At 36.2% G+C, this 10,919-nt stretch overlaps 1 long non-coding RNA gene across 1 annotated transcript; it reads right to left on the reverse strand.

The window, feature by feature from the left end:
* Nucleotides 1–8,326: 8,326 nt before the first annotated feature.
* LOC104223575 (uncharacterized) lies at nucleotides 8,327–10,390 on the reverse strand. The gene is made up of 3 exons (XR_710144.2): nucleotides 10,066–10,390; nucleotides 8,861–8,968; nucleotides 8,327–8,727 (listed from the first exon to the last, which is right to left on the reverse strand). It is a non-coding gene; the product is annotated as an uncharacterized lncRNA (long non-coding RNA).
* Nucleotides 10,391–10,919: the final 529 nt, after the last annotated feature.

The following is a 10,919-nucleotide window of genomic DNA, read 5'->3' on the forward strand; positions in this document are numbered from 1 at the left end:
CGGAGTAGATTTAGGTTTGAATTGCCGAAATTGAAATTTTGGCGTTTTCTAGTTGATAGGTGAGATTTTTATATAGGGGTCGGAATGAAATTCCGGAAATTGGAGTAGGTCCATTGTGTCATTTGTGACGTGTGTGCAAAATTTTAGGTCATTCGGATAAGGTTTGATAGACTTTTTGATCGAAAGCTGAATTTGGAAGTTGGAATTCTTAGGCTTGAATCCGATGTCAATTTGGTGTTTTGATGTCATTTGGAGTGTTTCGAAGGTTGGAACAAGTTGGAATGAGGTTATTGGATATGTTGGAATATTTTGTTGAGGTTGCGAGGGCCTAGGGTGAGTTTCGGGTGGTTGAACGGATCATTTTATGTTGGAAAAAGTTGCAAAAAAACTGTTGTTAGTGTTGCAGGCTATTGGCCTTCGCGTTCGCGAAGGGTTAGGGTGTGAGGCAGTAGATTTGGCCGTTGCATTAGCAAAGGTGGTCCTGCATTCGCGAAGGGCTGAGGTCAGCGATCATCACGTTTGCGAGGGTTTTGCCTCGTTCGTGTAGAAGAAAGGTAAGCAGTTGTGGTCCTGGAGAATTGTCCCTCGCGTTCGCGAGCTGGTAATCGCGTTCGCGATGGGTTGAGAAGCTAAGGCTTCACATTTGCATACATGATTTTGCGTTTGCGACGAAGAAAAAAGTGGTCAACGTAAGTTTGTGCGTCGCGAACGCGAGGCGTTGACCGCGTTCGCGAACAAGGATAATGAATAGCTGGGCAGAATGTTTAAAAGACCATTTTCGCCATTTTGGGTCTAATTTTCACCATTGTTGAGTGATTTTGGAGCTTTTTTAGGGAGATTGAAGAGGGAATCAAGGGGTTACCCTTGGAGGTAAGATTTATAGACTTAATACTCGATCCTAATGTGATTTCTACCTAATTAAACATGGAATTTGTGGAATCTAAAGCCTAAAAATTGGAAGTTAGGGCTTGGAAATTGGAGACCTAAATCTAGGGATTTTAGGGGTCATTTGCGGTCGGATTTTGATATATTTGATATGTATGAACTCGTGAGAGTGTAAGAATTCTAGTTTTATGATTTTTATCAGAATCCGAGATGTGGGTCGGGGTCGGGTTTGGCCAATTTCGAGATTTTTGATGTAAATTGGTTATTTTTGAGTGGGCTTTGTTCCCTTAGCATATTTTGATGGTGTAAATCTATTTTTGGTTATATTTGGAGCATTCGGAGGCCGAATCGAGAGGCAAAGGCATTACGGGCTGGAGTTTGGACCGGATAGAGGTAAGTATTGATTGTAAATGCTGTCCTGAGTGTATGAAACTCCGGACTTCACATCGATGTGCTACTTTGAGAGGTGACGCACATACTAGAGGACGAGCGAAGGGTCGTGCACTGTTGGGGATTGTGACTTAGCCCGTCTCGTATGACTGTTAAACCGCGTATTTGATTGAAAACTGCTTGCTATCATTGTGTTTTGGAAAGTATTATCATATTTCGGGCTGAATGCCATATTTGGGCCTCGTGCCAACTGTTTTGGACCCTTAGGGGATTTTTACTACTATTCCTCACTGTTTTGACTTCATATTTGTACTCAGACATGCTATATTTTACTGTTTTCATAACTCAGCCATATTTACTCCATTTTTTACACTTTAAATGATATTTTGGGCTGAACATCATGTTTTACTTTGCCCGAGTGGCTTGAGAGATTTCTGAATGAGTGAGGCCGAGGGCCTGTTATGTGAGGATATTATGGGATCGGACTGTGCACCGCAGTGGTGTTGTACTGATTCATGATTATGAGGCCGAGGGCAAGTTTGATAATTCCATGAGATGGCTTGATATAGCTCTTGGGATGTAGGAGCCCCTCCGGAGTCTACACTCCCCTAGTGAGCGCGAGTACCCAGTGTGAGATGTGATATTGCCCAAGGGGCTATTGTTGTTTCATGTTAATGCCCGAGGGGCTGATACGAGTGATTGTGAGATAGCTCGAGGGGCTAGTTCTATTGGTATTTTGCCCGAGGGGCTAATTTATGTTTCTATCCTTCTCTCCCTATTTTCATCACTCGTTTGAACTACTAAAAGATGTTTTAAAGAGGTTTCTACTGAACTATGTATTTTCTTATCGCTCAGTTGCCTTTACTTTTATTACTTACTTAGTTGGCGTACCCACATTACTCCTTGCACCCTGTGTGCAGATCCAGGAGTCTCGGGTCACGCTAGCGAGTGCTGATTTGCTTTCCAGCAGGCTTGTTCGGAGTTGACTACGTAGCTGCTCGTCGTTCACAGCCCATTGCTTATCCTTCCTATCTTTATTTCACTTTGTACTAGCCTTGTGTTAGACTATGTGTTCTTTTGATACTCTTTGACGGATTTTAGATGCTCATGACTAGTGACACCCAGATGTCGGGCTGTATTTGCTTCCATACTATTATATTCTACTCCATATTTTGGGATTTATAGTTTATTAATGTCTTAAAATGAATAATTATAACTGTTTAGTTGATATTGGGAGTTTTTGTCGGCTGGCATTGTTTCACGATATGCGCCATCACGACAGGGTCCAGTTTAGGGTCGTGACATAACTTTAATGTGATATTCCAGCATGTGTTAAGGGAGGGCAACATTGTGGCAGATTTTTTAGCTAACCTGGTACAATCCGGTTTCTCTCCTTCTCTGAACTGCTAAGTGTAGGGAGGAGACTAACCAATCTTTACAAGTCATAACCCTATAATAATAGGGTTAGGGTTGCCAAAATAAATGCTTCTGACTGATGAGTATGTTAGGTTTGTTAATGCTTGCTCTTGCTTGTTGTCTTGTTAGTTTTACTATTTTGTATACTGTTAGGGTACTTTTCAGTGGTATTAGCATGTTATCATGCTCATTCTGGTGGTGTTCTAATGGTATATGGTTTTTTATATGCAAGCAGACAGTGGTTTGTTTATCATATAAGGACACAATATGTCCTAAAGTCTAATTCTAGGTCATTATATGCCATATGCATTGGATAGTGGACAATTATTAGCTACATGTTGTACACTTAGTTGATTCATTATTTTGTAACTTATCAATGGCGTTTAAAGCTACAAAATGTAGGTAAGCATAAGTTGGGATCCAATGTTGTTATAAGGTCTATTGTCTGCTATTGTGTATATGTGCACTGCTATGATATTATCCAGTGGTATTGGCATGTTTACATGCCCAATCTGGAGATGTCATGACAGTGCATACTCGTTTTGAAATGCAGAAGTGGTACCTGTATACTGGCTTCTACTAGCAGCTCATGCTGCAATCTACATGTGTCTCTTGTCCATTATGCAACATTCATAGATACAGGGAAGATAAGACTGTTGTTCAAAGTGTGGATGCTCATTTTCATTGCAAATGCATATTGCTTGGATACTTGATCAGCCCCAGAAGTTGATGGTGCTGCTTAGAGATTCACATTTGCCTTATATTTTGGAATACAAAACTTGGCACCTAGTAAGATCATTAGTGGTGCTACATTGAGGTTTTGCTCTTGGCTTGTGGATACACATACCACTATATGTTAGGAGTCGGCTATGATATCACGTGTAATAGTTAGCATTTACAGTTTTCTTAACTTTAGCTTAGCATCCTTTAGACTTGGTTTTTGACAAATTGTAAACTTTAGATCCTTGTTTTTGAATTATTATTTATATATTAGCCACTAGGAAGCTAGCCTGGTGGTATATTTGCCAAAAAAGTACTAGTTGTTGTACCTCAACAAATTCTAGTACTTCTATCACGACCCAAACCGAAGGACCACGACGGGCACCCGGTGCCTTACTCAATCGAGTACCAATGCAACGTATCTTTCTTATCACACTATCATGGGTAAATAGGCTAGAAGGGTCGTCATCAGATAACCAAAATAAAACATAAGGGAATACTAGACATAGGATGACCCAACATGCTATAGAAACTTATACATGTGACATACGGGTATATAAGACCAAAATGATCACTTGTACATAAGGCCGATAAGGCCATACAATCTTTCATATACATGACCAGTGGCGGATTTAGGGGGCGCAAGGGTGTTTACCCGAACCCCCTTCGCCAAAAAATTACACCGTATATATAAGGTAAAATCTGGTTTTTACCTCTATATATTATGTTTTGAATCTCCTTCACACATTTCAAAAGCATAGCTTAGTGGTCAAGGGGGTTAAAAATCATTATGAGGTCATTGGTTCAATTCCCACTAGCTATAATCTCATTAATTTATTTAATTTATTTCTTTTTTGAACCCCCTTACTAAAAGCCCTGCCTCTGCCACTGTACATGATATCTCTCTACAAGCCTCTAATATTACATACACATCATAAAGGCCAAGACAGGGCTCTGCCATACCAATAAATATATGTCTAAAGTATGCTGACCAAATAAGTAATTTTGGAGCAAGTGAAGTGTTCCAACACCTTCTGCTTAGCTGATAGCCTACTAGGAGGACTCTCAACCTGTCTATCAGGACCTGCGGGCATAAAACACAGCATCCCCAGATAAAAGGGACGTTAGTAGAAATAAATTATCTAGTATATAAGGCATGAAAGCAGTATATAAAAGACATGAAAGAAACATGGAGGAAAGAACTCAAAATATAAGTCTGAATAGCTCTGTGAATCATGAAACATTTATAATGTCATACATATGTATATAAATATCACATCATGCATAGGTATATGCGTACATAACATCATCAAGCCTCTGAGGGCATCCCATCATATTATCTTGGCCTATGTGGGCAAAATCATCAGCGTATACTAGTTGATCAGGTGATGGTGTGTATACAATGTCATAACCTTTTCCCATACCCCATATACATATAATATATGCATATATAACATCATCTAGTCATGGGTCAATATACATGTATAAATGAATGCAATACATAATAAATAAGTCAATAAAATCTCTCGGGATATCATAAAATCTATGCCTTCGGTTAATATCATGAAATAATCTTTATCAACTTAAATATTTTCTGAGACCCATGAACAAACGATATGATAGTAGGACACATGGAGAATCAAGAACATAGGCAACCCTAGTACCTCTAAGAATAGAATCATTTGTGAAAGTTGCGTGCTTGCTCGTTTCATTGTTTCATATGACATGCCAAAAGAAAAGAAGGGATAGCCTTAACATACCACAAGTCGTCAATGCAACTCAACAACAAGTTTATGAAAACTAGCGTGTCAACCCTATAATAAAGATATACATGTACAACTTAGATGGTACTAGTATATCACGTATCTCAAACGATAACTAGATTCTAAAATAAAACGAGCAGTATTTCCCCTTATTTTAGTGCTCCCTCAAGCCTACTATAGGCGAACTACAAACACAATCCAACTACAATTCAGTACCTTCAATACAACATAAACCCTAAATATACCATAACACACCCAATCAACAAGTTATCAATTAGTCTGAATTTGCAATGACGAGTGACCAGCCTACTACCCTACCACACGTGGCATTTCTACAAGCCCTTAATTCTTCTAAACTCCATAAATCAGCAGCATAATAGTCCAACATAAGTGGACTATAAAACGGTCCACTAAAAGTAAAATAAATCAAACTCACGGCTTCCGATCACCGTCCCGTGAATTCTAACTATTAGGAAATGAATTTATCAATCTTCCTTGATATTTAAAAGCTTAAATACACCAATTAGGTGTTTTATTAACTATGAAGTACCTTCCAAAACTCCAACTAAAAAAAAAGAGAGGCGGAATAATGATACTTACGTCGTAGAGATCACTCTGATGTTATCGCTTCTTGATTTCGTGAAAGGAATGTTGATCTTGCTTGAAATTTCTTGGCAAAGTCCTTGGAGAGATTGAGAGTGTTTTGGTGTTTGTATTCTCTGTATATTGACGAGATAATGGTAAAAGATACACTTATAAGCCCAGCACCTCAATTATCCAAGCAGGTGGGTAAGCTGCCTGCGTGGCAGCTTGAGCAGTGCAACTTTGACGCTTGTATCTCTCCATTCCGATATCGAATGGACAAAAGGTTTGCAGAGTTGGAAACTAGAAACATGTAGCTTTACTTCCATATAAATATCTCCCTATAACGCTCAATATATTAGTAGAAAACGGCCTCACAACCTGGCTTATAAACCTGTCAGTTTCTCCGAAGTGCGGCGACATGACTTGGCGACCCTACTTTAAAAATTTATATTGCTCTACTCGATATCGTATGATTATATTGTTTGGAACATTGGAAATTAGGTTCCAATACCTTCATTTTGGTATGACATATGTCCCAAAATGACATCATAAAGATTACGAATTTAATTTCTCAATACGTCTCGTTACAATGCAAATCTTAACTCGATTTTCCGTAAGTTAAATCTAGTTTTTCCCAAACTTTATATTTTATATCCAAGAATCATATATATTCATATTATGACTTTACACTCATTTAATTCATGATTAACAAGTCACATATTCATTATACGTCACCTTGGGACGCACAGAATATAACACTTGTGATGACCTTTGCCAACTTTTGTTCCACAACTCGCTTGACTTTAAAACATAACACACGACTATCATAAGCCTAAAATAACTCATAACATAACCTCCTTATCACATTACATTAAGAACCCTAGTCTCATCCCAAAGTGCATGTTATAACATTCCAAACTTATCGACTTTCGACGAAACTTATTTTCTTCAATTTTTTTAGCTTCTAAGCCTTTCCAACTATCTTGGTACTTGTTATTCATGATCTTAAATATTTGTAATCCCCAAGGTAACATGATTAACTTACTTTATGTACTTTCAAGTATGATCTCATTTCCGAGCTTACATCAATTGACTTAAAACATACTTTTGCGTACGAAAACATGGGGTGTAACAACTTTAGTGTATTCTTTACACAAATAAATATAAGAGAGGTGGTCTACTTCATAACCACTTAACAGGTGAACATCTTTATTAGTATAAGACTGCGTAGGTTCCAATACCCACTCACTCCTATAATTAAAATACAAGTTCATTTTATCCACCATCCTTCGAATAAAATCACATGCAATAACAATTAAAAAAGCAAAATGGGACCACATCAACAATATTCAAGGCTTCTTGGTAAAAAAATAATAATATTCAAGGCTTAAACAACAAATATATAAAGACATGAAACCTCCACCATCAATTAATTACACAAATCGACAAAAACCCTAGCTTTAATATGTAGGACCAACATGACAAGGACCACCAAAAATAAAAGTAACATAAATAAATCTAGAAAGGTACAAAAAAATAGTTCAGATAACATAAAAAAAGCACATGCAAAAGACATAAACTTGTCGGTTCCCAAATATTCCCCAACCTACAATTTTATAACTTAAAGTTGTAAATACTTATTTTAATGGAATGATATTGCAAGATAATACTGGAAATCAAAGATACCTCTATTTCTGCGTACCAAATCAGAGCAAACAACGAACCCTAAAGAAACCCTAAAATCGTCATTTGCTGGGTTAGATAGAGGAAATGAGAGAAATGGTTAAAAAAAGGTATTTTGTCGTGGGTATAAAGTAAAAAAATGACCCAGATAAAAAAGAGTGGGTCGGATCGGTTATATGCACTACCAAAAAAATAGCGTTTTAGTGGCGGCCGCATTCCGTCGCTAAATCAATATTTCCCGTCGCTACAGTTGTTTAGCGACGGATTCAAGTTGGTCCCTAAAATGCTCGTATCTAAGCTTATAGCGACGAAAAATACCAAACCGTCGTAGAATTAGCGACAACATATATCTGTAGCAAAGTTTAGCGAGGGAAATAACCGTCGCTATATTGCTTGTTTCTGTCGCTATTTTGACGCCTTTCGCCGTTGCAATACATAACAAAGTTCGTCGTTTGTTCTTATAGCGATGAAATCATCTGTCGCTAGTCATATTATAGCTAATTCTCCCTGCTTTTTGCAGCAAAAACCTTTTGCCGTCAATACACCGCAAGATTTAATTTTACACGATAATTTTTTAGCTACGAAAAGTATCTGTCGCTAATTTATTTTTAATATATTACTGTTTTTTTTTAAATTCCTTTTATTTATTATTTTAAATGTACTCTGTTCAAGCATATTACATAAAAGCTATTAAATACACTTAATAAGAAGTTACTGATATTAATATAAATTAACAATATATTCAACAAGGTCCAAAATATATAGCATAATGCATATAACAGTATTATTAAGTACAAAAAATTCACAAGGACCAACAATAAAGTCCAAAAAAAGTAGGCTAACTATGCGAGGCTGGAGAATTACGGTCATCATCAGAACTCAATGCATGAACCTCATCAATGTTAGAAGCAGTAGAAGATGTAGGAACTGTAGGTGCCACATCTAATGGGTGGTTGGTAAGATCAGTATTTGGCTGCTGCAAGGGTAAGGAAACTAATTTGTGTACCCGCTCAATGATTACAGGAACTATATGATCTGTTAGTGCAGGAATCAATCGCATCACTAACTCATCCAAATTTCCTGTCGGTGTTGATTAAGAATTTGGAGGTTTTGCTGACGATGTAGCATCAGATCCAAAAGAACCATGAAGATTTCGCCCATAGTAGCATTTTGCTTGATATCCAAGACCATATATTCTTCTTTTCTTTTCTCCTCATGCGGCTTGATAATATACTTTACACTGATCAATATCAGATTGAGTTTGTATTTGTTGTTGTAATATCTCCTGATATTTTTCAAGTAGAAGAATTAATAGTTAGTGAAATAAAAAGGATAAATAAAATATAGCATTCAATTTACAAAATGAAAAAAAATATATGAAAGCAAAGTCAATAAAATTATTTAAAAAGTTATCTCACATTTACGATTCGAGATTTCTCAGCAACAAAAGTTTTTCCATCATTACCATGTGTATGGACGTGCAAATGCAACTCACTTGGTGTTGGATCTCGACCCTTTTTAACAGCCTATACAAAAGTTATTCAATTAAGAAAATAGAGCAACAAAAGCAAATGCTCAAAACTGATATGCATATTGTTGAAACACCAAAGAACTTTCACAGAGCTTGTGGTCTGTAACTTTAGTATCAGATTGTGACCAGTTAGATAGTATTCTAGAGAGCTAAAACTTCCACTTCTTTCAAAGAACTTCTATATTTAGAAGCCTACTTGCACTGGAACTACAATTAACACAAAAAAAAAATAGATTACTAAAATAAGACACTTGAAGTGGTTAAAGAAGCTCCTACGCCACAAATAGAAAAGAAAGATGCTTTTAAATAGTTCCAGTACTTTCTTCCAAAGTAAACATGCTTAATTAGGACTATCTCCCATTATGGATAAAGTACGAACATCACCCACCAAAATTTTGACCACTTGAGCCATGAAACATTTATTTCATTTTGATGAACAAGTTAATATTAGAAGATGAAAAGAGAAACCACAACCTATAATAGCAATAAAGATTTAGTGATGAGACTAAATGTGATAGAAAAAAGAAAGAAAGGAAACAAATCTTAGTAAGTCAAAGTTGTCACATGGTACTTTACTGAATTAGCTGATAAACATTACCAATTAGAATAATTTTCCATATCACAACATAAGTATCAATCAAATCCCATAATGACAATGTTCCATTCTAACTGTTTCTTCACAAAAAAAGCCCTAAACAAAGAGAGGAAAAAAGAAGACATTGGTATTAATTCCAAAGCCAAGTTTGAAGCTTGTCCCATTATGACCTTTATCAGATCTAACCATTGTAATTTCATAGTACAAATCTATCCAGCCTAAATCTACATGATTCCTCCATGCCAAGAAGTATACAAAGCAGAAACAGGTTGAATATTCAGGGGAGAAACAAGAGAAAATGACACAGATATTACATTCTAAGGCAGCTGTGTAGGACAACTCTAAACAGGTGAATATTAATCTTCCAAAATTCACAAACTTAGACTGAATATTAATCTTTCAAGTCTTCTCTAAGTACCTTTGCCTTCCATTTAGTTAAATGAAATCACACTGAAGCATTACTAGTAGAGGATAGAGCATATTTTATATCCACTTACAAGTCTCTTGCGATGCTCCCCAATACTGACAGAGCTACCTGTATGAGTCCCAGTGGCAACTCCGCTCCCACCACAATAATATTTTGCATTTATTTATGACTTTAAACACACTTAAGATCTTTCCAAAGTCTCAACCAATTTTTCCACATATTATTTGGAATAGTGTCCGGTTGCACCCCATTTGATTTTAGTTTGCTAACAAAATCACTATATCTTTTTGATGTCCTACGCTCCCATTGGATCCGCACCGCACTATCAATTGAAGAATCCCAGTAGAAAGCCTTCTGAAATAATTTTATAAAGTAATAACATTAATAAGTTACATATAAAAGTTAATATATTTTTAAATTCAAGACTCAATAAACACTTAACAATTAGCACTGAGATAACTGTTGGTAATTTCATTGGCTTTCAATGAGCTCCTCCATAATTTCACATTATGACAAAGAATGCTTACAGTTAATTCAAACATGGAAGTCATGAAGATTAAGTGGCCAACAAACCTTCAACAAATTAAAACTCATGTGAAAATTGGTCTAATACCCCATGATTCTAGAAATGTCAACTTCATGATATTGGTACAATACCCCATGATTCTATAAATGTTCTCTTTATCTCGACTATATATCATAAGTTAAAAATAGTATTTAACTATTTGTGTAATTTAAATCAATGAGTACATTTAGTGATTTAGTATTAGAATAGATCTAAAACATCACACTTCACCCTTTCAGAAAATTCAGTATTTTTACACAAATATTTTATACAATTATTACACAGGTGGACGAAAATTCTTACACAAAACACCACGAGTTCCAGTTACACAAACTTATATGAATTCTTACACAAATATT

This window comes from Nicotiana sylvestris, chromosome 3, assembly GCF_000393655.2.
Source record: "Nicotiana sylvestris chromosome 3, ASM39365v2, whole genome shotgun sequence".
NCBI classification, from domain to species: Eukaryota; Viridiplantae; Streptophyta; class Magnoliopsida; order Solanales; family Solanaceae; genus Nicotiana; species Nicotiana sylvestris.